Raw genomic sequence first — 7,809 nt, forward strand, 5'->3', positions numbered from 1 at the left:
CGAGATGCATGTGTGCTAGTGATACACTCACAAGAAGAGCACATAAAAGCATCAAGGAGAGGAGTGCAGTGGACAGATGGTGCACACACACACACACACTCACACACACACTGGTGGCAGACAGGTCTAGGGCCACAGATGGTGACATCACAGTGGGGGTGTGAATGACAGAAGTCTTGCATTGAAGAGGAAGAAGAGAAGTGCTTTGAGAGCGTTCTTTATATTTACATTTTTTCTATAATTGTATGCTGAGTAATACTGATTAATATAACTCGTTTGACATGGAGGTGACAGTTATGACTGGTTGGTTTTATGAAGCTTTGCTGTGATTTATTGATGAGAGAACTATCTGTGCACTTTGTGGGTGGGATTTCTTGAATTTCTGCAAATATATAGGTATGAGCCTGTCCTACACTGTAAACGATTTCTGTTGTTTTCACGGTATTATACTGCATTTCTCAACAGTTGTTTACTGTATAAGCTGTGCACAGTGTGTTACTGTATATATTGCTGTTTTCAAAGCATGATAATGTATTCTCAACATTTCCATACTGTGAACATGATTAACAGTATGCTACTGCAGATTTTACAATGAATTTTGGGAAAAAATCAGTTACTGTGCATCTAAATACAGTACTGCAAATGACCATGAAAAACTCTACACACACTTTATATTATTATTATGTTTATTTTTTTTTTGACAAAGTATTTTGTGAAGAAAAATAAAATAACCTATTTCTTCAGACTGTTCAGTGCATAAAGCTGTCCCCTGGTTTTCCATATTTGGGTGTACTGCACCTTAATTTTATAAGGTTAACATGAAAATATTAAATCATTTTTAATCAACATAAATTTGTGCTTAACCAAAACGTAAACTGGAACAAAAGTAATTGATTCATGAAACCAAAGTTAGCTTAAATGTCATAATGACCAGCCTGCTTTAGACGGAATCATGAGGTTAGGGCACCCGTCATCACCATGGAGGTCACATATCTCCGCATTTTCAAAACAATATTTTAAAATACCCACCATCTCTATAAATAAACCACAGACTTGAGTTTAAAACAACTACATTCCCGCATGAAAAACGGTTAAAACTAAATTTCATAACACATTCATTATAGAGCCATCTAAGACCGGGGCAAGTCTCACATGTCTAGCCGATTATAACCTCGTTTCGCCGGATACATGAGTGATGATGGACACCCTGGAGGTCAGAATCTCGGCAAAGCACGCTTACAATTTACACATGATATCTATAAATAAACCACAGATTTAAGTTTGTAAGAACTACATTCTCGCATGAAACACTGTTAAAATTTCATTTCGTGACATATTAAACGCAATACTTATAATATTAGCTGGGCTTTCTCATCCGCCATTACCATTTGCTTGTTGATGTGAAATGAATTCTGGGAGAAAAAAATATTAATTCTCAAAACACTTCAAACGAACTTTATTCGTATTGTCAAGGTCAGATATATGTAATAATTTCGCTGGTAAAGTGAATATAAAACAATGTTACTATATTGTAATCAATATCACGTTTGCACTGGTTCGGTTCAGCACTCGAGCGACTCTGAATCGTATTGAACCGTTTGCTCGGGAATTATTTGATCACACGTGTTCACAAGCACATTCAGCAATATGCAATTAGTGTATAATTAGTGTATAAATGCTTGTGGCCAAGCAGTATAACGAAATAGTAATGAATCATATACAAAAAGGAATCTGTTTTAGGCGGATTCGATTCTTTACTGTTCACTAAGGAGCCGATTCATAGAACCGAACGGACACGACTCGACCTGCAGGCAACGGCTGTCCTAATTTGAAATTCACCTGTCGTCTTTCATCCAGCGAATTCATCCTCGGTAAGTGTTTTAAAGTCAAATTTTGTCCGTTAAAGGATTGTTTTATAAGTATTTCTGTGTATTGTGTGTGTAATTTAAAAGAATTAACCAAGTGACATTAGTTGTAGGTTCTTATGTTATGTCACGCTATCCGTTAACAAACGGTATTTTAAACAAGAAATAACAGACGCCAGGCGGTCATTGTAGTGTTTGCGAGGTATTGTACAGTAAGTTTATCTTGAGTGAGTTTTTGACCATACGTTAAGTTATCTGAAAAACATAACTTCAACTTATTGTAACTGCATTAATGAATTCTCTATTTCAGCACAACACTGAGATGAAGGCGAAGTCACCATGAAAAGTTAAACGTTTACCGTTAAGGTAAGCTCTGGTCTTCACATAACGTTAACTTAGTCATTATGACTAAGCTATCATTATGGTAAAATTTTTCAACTGTAAGTTAGTTATTTAAACTAAACTCATAATGAAATGAGTCTTAACTGTTTTATTAAATGGAGCTGAAAATTAAATGCAGTTGAATTATTTTAAGCTAACGTTAATATTAACAAAATACATATTAATTGTCTATTTATCAATAATGTTAATGAGCTTGATGTATAGTGTGTCATTAATTGTACATTTAATTTTTGGTGTTCAGGTGTACCTGAGGTGAGTGTACGTTCTGAGTACACAGATATAAGCCAAAGTCATATCCATCCTAATCTAAGAGAAATTGATGGGGTCAGGGAATGATTTGTGTACAAATGTGTTTTAACCCCATACAGATTGGTATGGTTGTACCATAGATTTAGATTAATTAATGTTAAGTCTTATTTTACTCTTATTATATTTATCTGTTTTTCAGCTACAGTAATTGATGTTGAAAAACTGATGCTACCAATCACTCCTCACTTGATTATTCAAGGTAATGTCGATGCCTTCCTCATTTTGATTAGATTTTTAAATGTCAAGTTGTTCACAGATTTGTTGTGAGGAGTTTCATGTACAACCTCTTTTTCTTCTTCCAGCAGTTCCTAAGAAAACTTTAAGAAAAAAAAAACATCTGGTGTTAAAACAGCCACGGCTATGCTATTTGCCTACCAAGTGCTGAGTAAATATTAGACAAACATTTTTTTCTATAACTGTTGTCTTTGTGTTTATTAGCAATTTTACTGGGCATATGTGTTTGTTTTTTTTTCAAACAGCCTGGAAACTGTAAGTTTAGTTCAATATGTTTTTTTATGCTATTCATTTTTGTCTTAACATGGATTGCATGTTGAAGCTATCGTTTTATAGTGGGAAAATGTAAAAGAGAATCACTGAATACAATGGCATAATGATTCTGCTTGTTCAAATAAGGTACTTGATTTAGTTTTCCTCAAGCGACACATCATTTTATGACTATTGCTTGACACTTGAATTGAAGGGACAGTTCACCCCAAAATGAAAATAATAGCATCTTTGGCATCCTCCACTTGTTTCAAAATAGTTATATATTTAATTTGTTCCGTTGAACACAAACTCGTATTTTTTAAAGAAATTTGGTTCAAATATGGATGTCAATAGTTACTGGTTACTAACATTCTTCAAAATATCTGCTTCAGTGTTTAACAGAAATTCAAACTAGTTTAAAACACGTGGAGTAAATAGTGGCAAAATAGTAAACTATTCCTTTAAATATTTTATTCTGAGACTTATTTATATGTGTCTTGTCTTTTGTCATATTGTCCTTCTAGCCCAGATTGTGATGGACCTGGAATGCGACACCAGTTACTCTTAAGACAAGAACCGAATAAAGCACAGATGTGGAGGTATTTGCAGCCAAACTAACTGGAGGGAAGGAACCTTTAGGTAAAAGCACCTGCTTTATTTAGATCTGAAGTATTTTATTTGACATAAAGATTTATTGTTTTAATTCTAATTTAAAGCAAACAAGGTTGAGCACCCCTGGTCTAAAAGCTCAAAAATGCTGTTTCCGTGATAAGGTTAAATGTAGTTTAGAAATAGATTCATTAGGATCAATGCTTAAAGTTAACATTTTCTTCTCTCTGTAGACCAAACATGTTTACTATCCCTCACATTTTAATAAATTGTTTCTGTTTTTGTTTCTTACAGTGTGGGTGAACATACTACCTGGATGTCCAACAAAGGCTGCACAAGAGCTCATTTGATAGCACACATTCTGTCCTGTCTACATCTCTGATGACCTGGAAGTGCTTCGACATCAGTGAGTAATACATATTTATATTGTCATGCATACAGGATTTCTGTAAGCTTAGCTTTAATGTTAGTTTCTAATCAGCAGTGACTGTTTTAAAAAATTAAGTATTTAAATTATTCTCAACGTTTTACTGATGCTGTGCACAGTAACGTTATGATGATTTAGTTTGAGGAAATGTCACTAGAGGGTTTGTATAAAAAATAAATAAATAAATAAATTGTATGAAATGACTCGATAAAATGTTTATTTGTCTCGCTGACATGCCATCACTGCTGCATATTAAAATACAGTAATACGAATTGACCGCAGAATATTACCACAAACATTTCATGAAGTAGGCTAGACTGCTCTTTAGTTCTCTACTCAACTTTAACACATTTCCTCGTGTCGCTGAGCCTCTCTGCAGATTTTGCCAAAAATGAATACTTAGTGATTACTTTGTTTTATGCAAACCAAATATCAGTAACTCATCATTAGCATTATTTTAAAAAATCACCCACGGCTTTCATGTTCTCTAACGCAATCTTATCTGTAAGTTAGAAGTGGATTTATACGTGTTAAAAGCCTAAAAGTATTTAATTAACATTAGTCACGTTAAATTAGAATATTTTTATTTATTTAATTTTAAATATGTAGCCTCTTAAAGTGAGAATGAACTGTGTTCACCCCTCTTAAATTCGTGGAAGCACTAGTAGTGTGATCATGGAATCAGATATTCGAGCTATACAGAGTCGGACATTAAGTTAAGATGAGACTTTATTTTTTACACACCTGTGTGGACACCTGAATAGCAATCTTTAAGAACAATGCCCGCTGATCTTTTCCCCATTAACGTTAGTGTAATTGTGAATTGACAATAAACTGTATTTCACCAACAAAAACAATTAAAAAAACTGTTATATATATTATAACTGTTATATATATTTATATATATATATATATATATATATATATATATATATATATGTTTAAAAAAACAACAGTGCAGTGTTTCGTTTCTGAATGAATTAAATGGTTTGAGGGATGATTAGTTTTTACTTCAGTGATTGATTTTGCCTGTCATTTTTGCAGGATCATCATCATGCTGCTGCCCTTTTTCACTGTCCCTTTCCACATCATTTGGCCTTCATCATTTCCTGTCTTGTAGCAGTATTTTCACCTGTTTTTAAAATTGTAATAATTTTTGATGCATTAATTGTTGACTGGTTTTAATGATCAATAGTTTATTAGTGTTCTGTTGCTTTGTTATATTGAATTATTGCTACTGTTTTAGCATGGTTTACACAATAAACCTTTATTGTGAAGTTAAAGTTTCAGTTTCTTTATTTTTCTTGTATTTCTTGAACAGTTAAAATAACACTTGTGCAATTTTTGAACATTTTTACCCATTATAAAGTAGCACTATTAAATAAAATAAAATAACATTTAATAACTGTAAAATACTATACAGTAATAATAAAAGTAACGTTAAAATACCGTAGTTCTTCATGGTAAAAATGTACAATAAAATACTGTTTTCAGTTTTGCAGTATGTGTATCACTACTGTAATTGGTGTTACAGTAAAAATCAACAACAGTAAAATGATGTTTTACATTTTACAGTAAATGTAATACTAATGTAATTAGTATTACAGTAATGTTACCGTTTTATGAAATACAGCAGCTACTGGATAATTGTTGCCAGTAACTTACTGTTAATTTAACAAGAAATCGTTTACAGTGTAGTCAAGCTTTAACTTTATCAATTTTAATATGAGAAATATAATTACTTCTGAACATTTGCTTGGGTTTGAGTTATACGATTTAATTAACTCTAGTCGTGATTTGTAGGTTTTTAGTTTATTTACCATTTGAAATAGCATTTTTGGACTGGCATTTCTGCTCCTTTAAATTTAAACTTTTGAACTTAACTACAAATTAAAGAGACTATTTTTAAAAACTATTTGTTTATTGGTTTTAATGAACATACAAACAAAAACAAAAAAATGACAAAGACAATGACATCAGTAGACACAAGTACAGTATAGCAGCAAAAGTCATAAAGTAAAGTAAATAAATAAAAATACAAACAGAATACAAAAATCATAATTAACAAATAAAGTTCTGCTGTGATTGAGTAAAGTCACACTTACTATGAAAATACATCTGAGGCATCAGAGAGTCAGAGGTTTGTTAGAGGCATTCATATTTTTAAAAAGATATCCCCTTTGTTTAAGTAGTATGTATAGTGTTCCAAAAGCATTGTTTCATTTGAGAGTTGTATGATCAGTTCAAATGTTGGAGGCCTTTGTTGGTTCCAGTTGAGCAAAATGCTTTTTTTTTTTTTTTTTTTTTTGCTAGATGATGCGTAGTCTCTTTATATAAATTGGATCAAGTGTCTTGTTCAGTTCTATGTTGTCCAATTTGCAATGCTTTGGCTGTAAAGTCCTGTACTGCTTTCCAGAAAAATGTTAGCTTTTTGCATTCCCAAAAAATATGCATGATTGATCCTGAATAGGTTTTACATCTGATCTGTGACACCTGATACATTGGAATACATTTTGCTTATATGAAGTGGGGTCAGATACATGCTATGCAACCGCTCAATTTGCACGTATCGCACCTTTCACGAAATTCACGTCATTTGCACATTGATTTAACATGTAAATCACTTGCCCTTGACGCTATTACGTGTCTGGTGTGAACACAGCATTAGATTTCACTTTTGATTTCATTTTTGCAGTTTCAGCAAAACAAGAAACGGTATTTTTTTCTTTTCTTTTTATTCATTTATTTATTTTATACAAACTCTTTTTAAAAAACAATTTGATGGTAAATTACCTATTTTGTTTTTCTTTCTTGAACACAAAGTACAGATGGAAACTTTTTTTGCAGCAGCAGCAGCATCTTCATGATGATTGCATGTTCTGTTCAGCATTACGTGTGTGTCATTGTCTGTTCAGGCTTTACTGTCAGTTCTCAGGTCCCTCCTTTTGTATGACTTCCTTTCAACCACAAAGGGCAGACTATTTTAGCACACACCGACCTTCCTGAATCTCATACACACTGTTTGACCCTCCCAACACAGGCTGACGTAAACACTTTTGGGGATTCTGTCCAGTTTTCAGTGTCAAAACAATCAAGAGCACATATACAGGCACACTGAGTCATTTATAACACACATACCTGCAAGCTATTTCACAGATATAATGCTTTGCGTTGTGTTAAGCGTTAAAAACACAGTTGAAGAGTTTAGATGCAAAAACCTCTAAATGCCAACTGAAATTTTCCTCTAAAATTAGCATTTTTATCAGGCTCCAGTGTGTGTTCATTAACATCACTTTTATGGCAAAGAATAAGTACTTTTCCCAGTCTTTAAAGTGAAATATCTCAACATAAACAAAGGAAGCTTGGAAAATTTACATTTTCGATGGAAATTTCAGATGGCTTAAAGGTTTTTCCATCTGAACTGTTCAGTTGTTGACTAGATTTACTAAAGAGGGTAAATTTACACAAACTTATGCGTTGACAAAGATGACTAGTAATCAAAGAAAACATCAGGCAGCTCATATTCATAGCCTTATCTAATTTTATGGTATTGATAATATTGTTTTAATCCTATCAGATTTTGATTTTGAAAGCGAAACTCCTACAAATGCAAATGCAATAAGGTCAGCTGCAAAAATCACAGTGTTTCAATGTGTGTTTTACTAAATCTGACATTACATTGTTAATAACTACAGACTCAGTCGAAACCCA

At 32.8% G+C, this 7,809-nt stretch overlaps 1 long non-coding RNA gene across 4 annotated transcripts; it reads left to right on the forward strand.

Annotated features, from left to right (window-relative positions):
• Positions 1-955: 955 nt before the first annotated feature.
• On the forward strand, positions 956-5,381 carry LOC147842378 (uncharacterized). Of its 4 annotated transcripts, XR_015499563.1 has the most exons (7): positions 1,750-1,871; positions 2,176-2,231; positions 2,716-2,775; positions 2,879-2,961; positions 3,587-3,701; positions 3,966-4,077; positions 5,143-5,381. It is a non-coding gene; the product is annotated as an uncharacterized LOC147842378 (long non-coding RNA). The 4 variants fall into 4 exon arrangements; XR_015499561.1 differs by lacking the exon at positions 2,879-2,961 and having other exon boundaries at positions 956-1,871; XR_015499562.1 differs by lacking the exons at positions 1,750-1,871; positions 2,879-2,961 and adding an exon at positions 1,909-2,067.
• The last annotated feature ends 2,428 nt before the right edge of the window (positions 5,382-7,809 follow it).

Source organism: Danio rerio, chromosome 9, assembly GCF_052040795.2.
Source record: "Danio rerio strain M-AB ecotype USA chromosome 9, GRCz13ab, whole genome shotgun sequence".
Taxonomy (NCBI): Eukaryota; Metazoa; Chordata; class Actinopteri; order Cypriniformes; family Danionidae; genus Danio; species Danio rerio.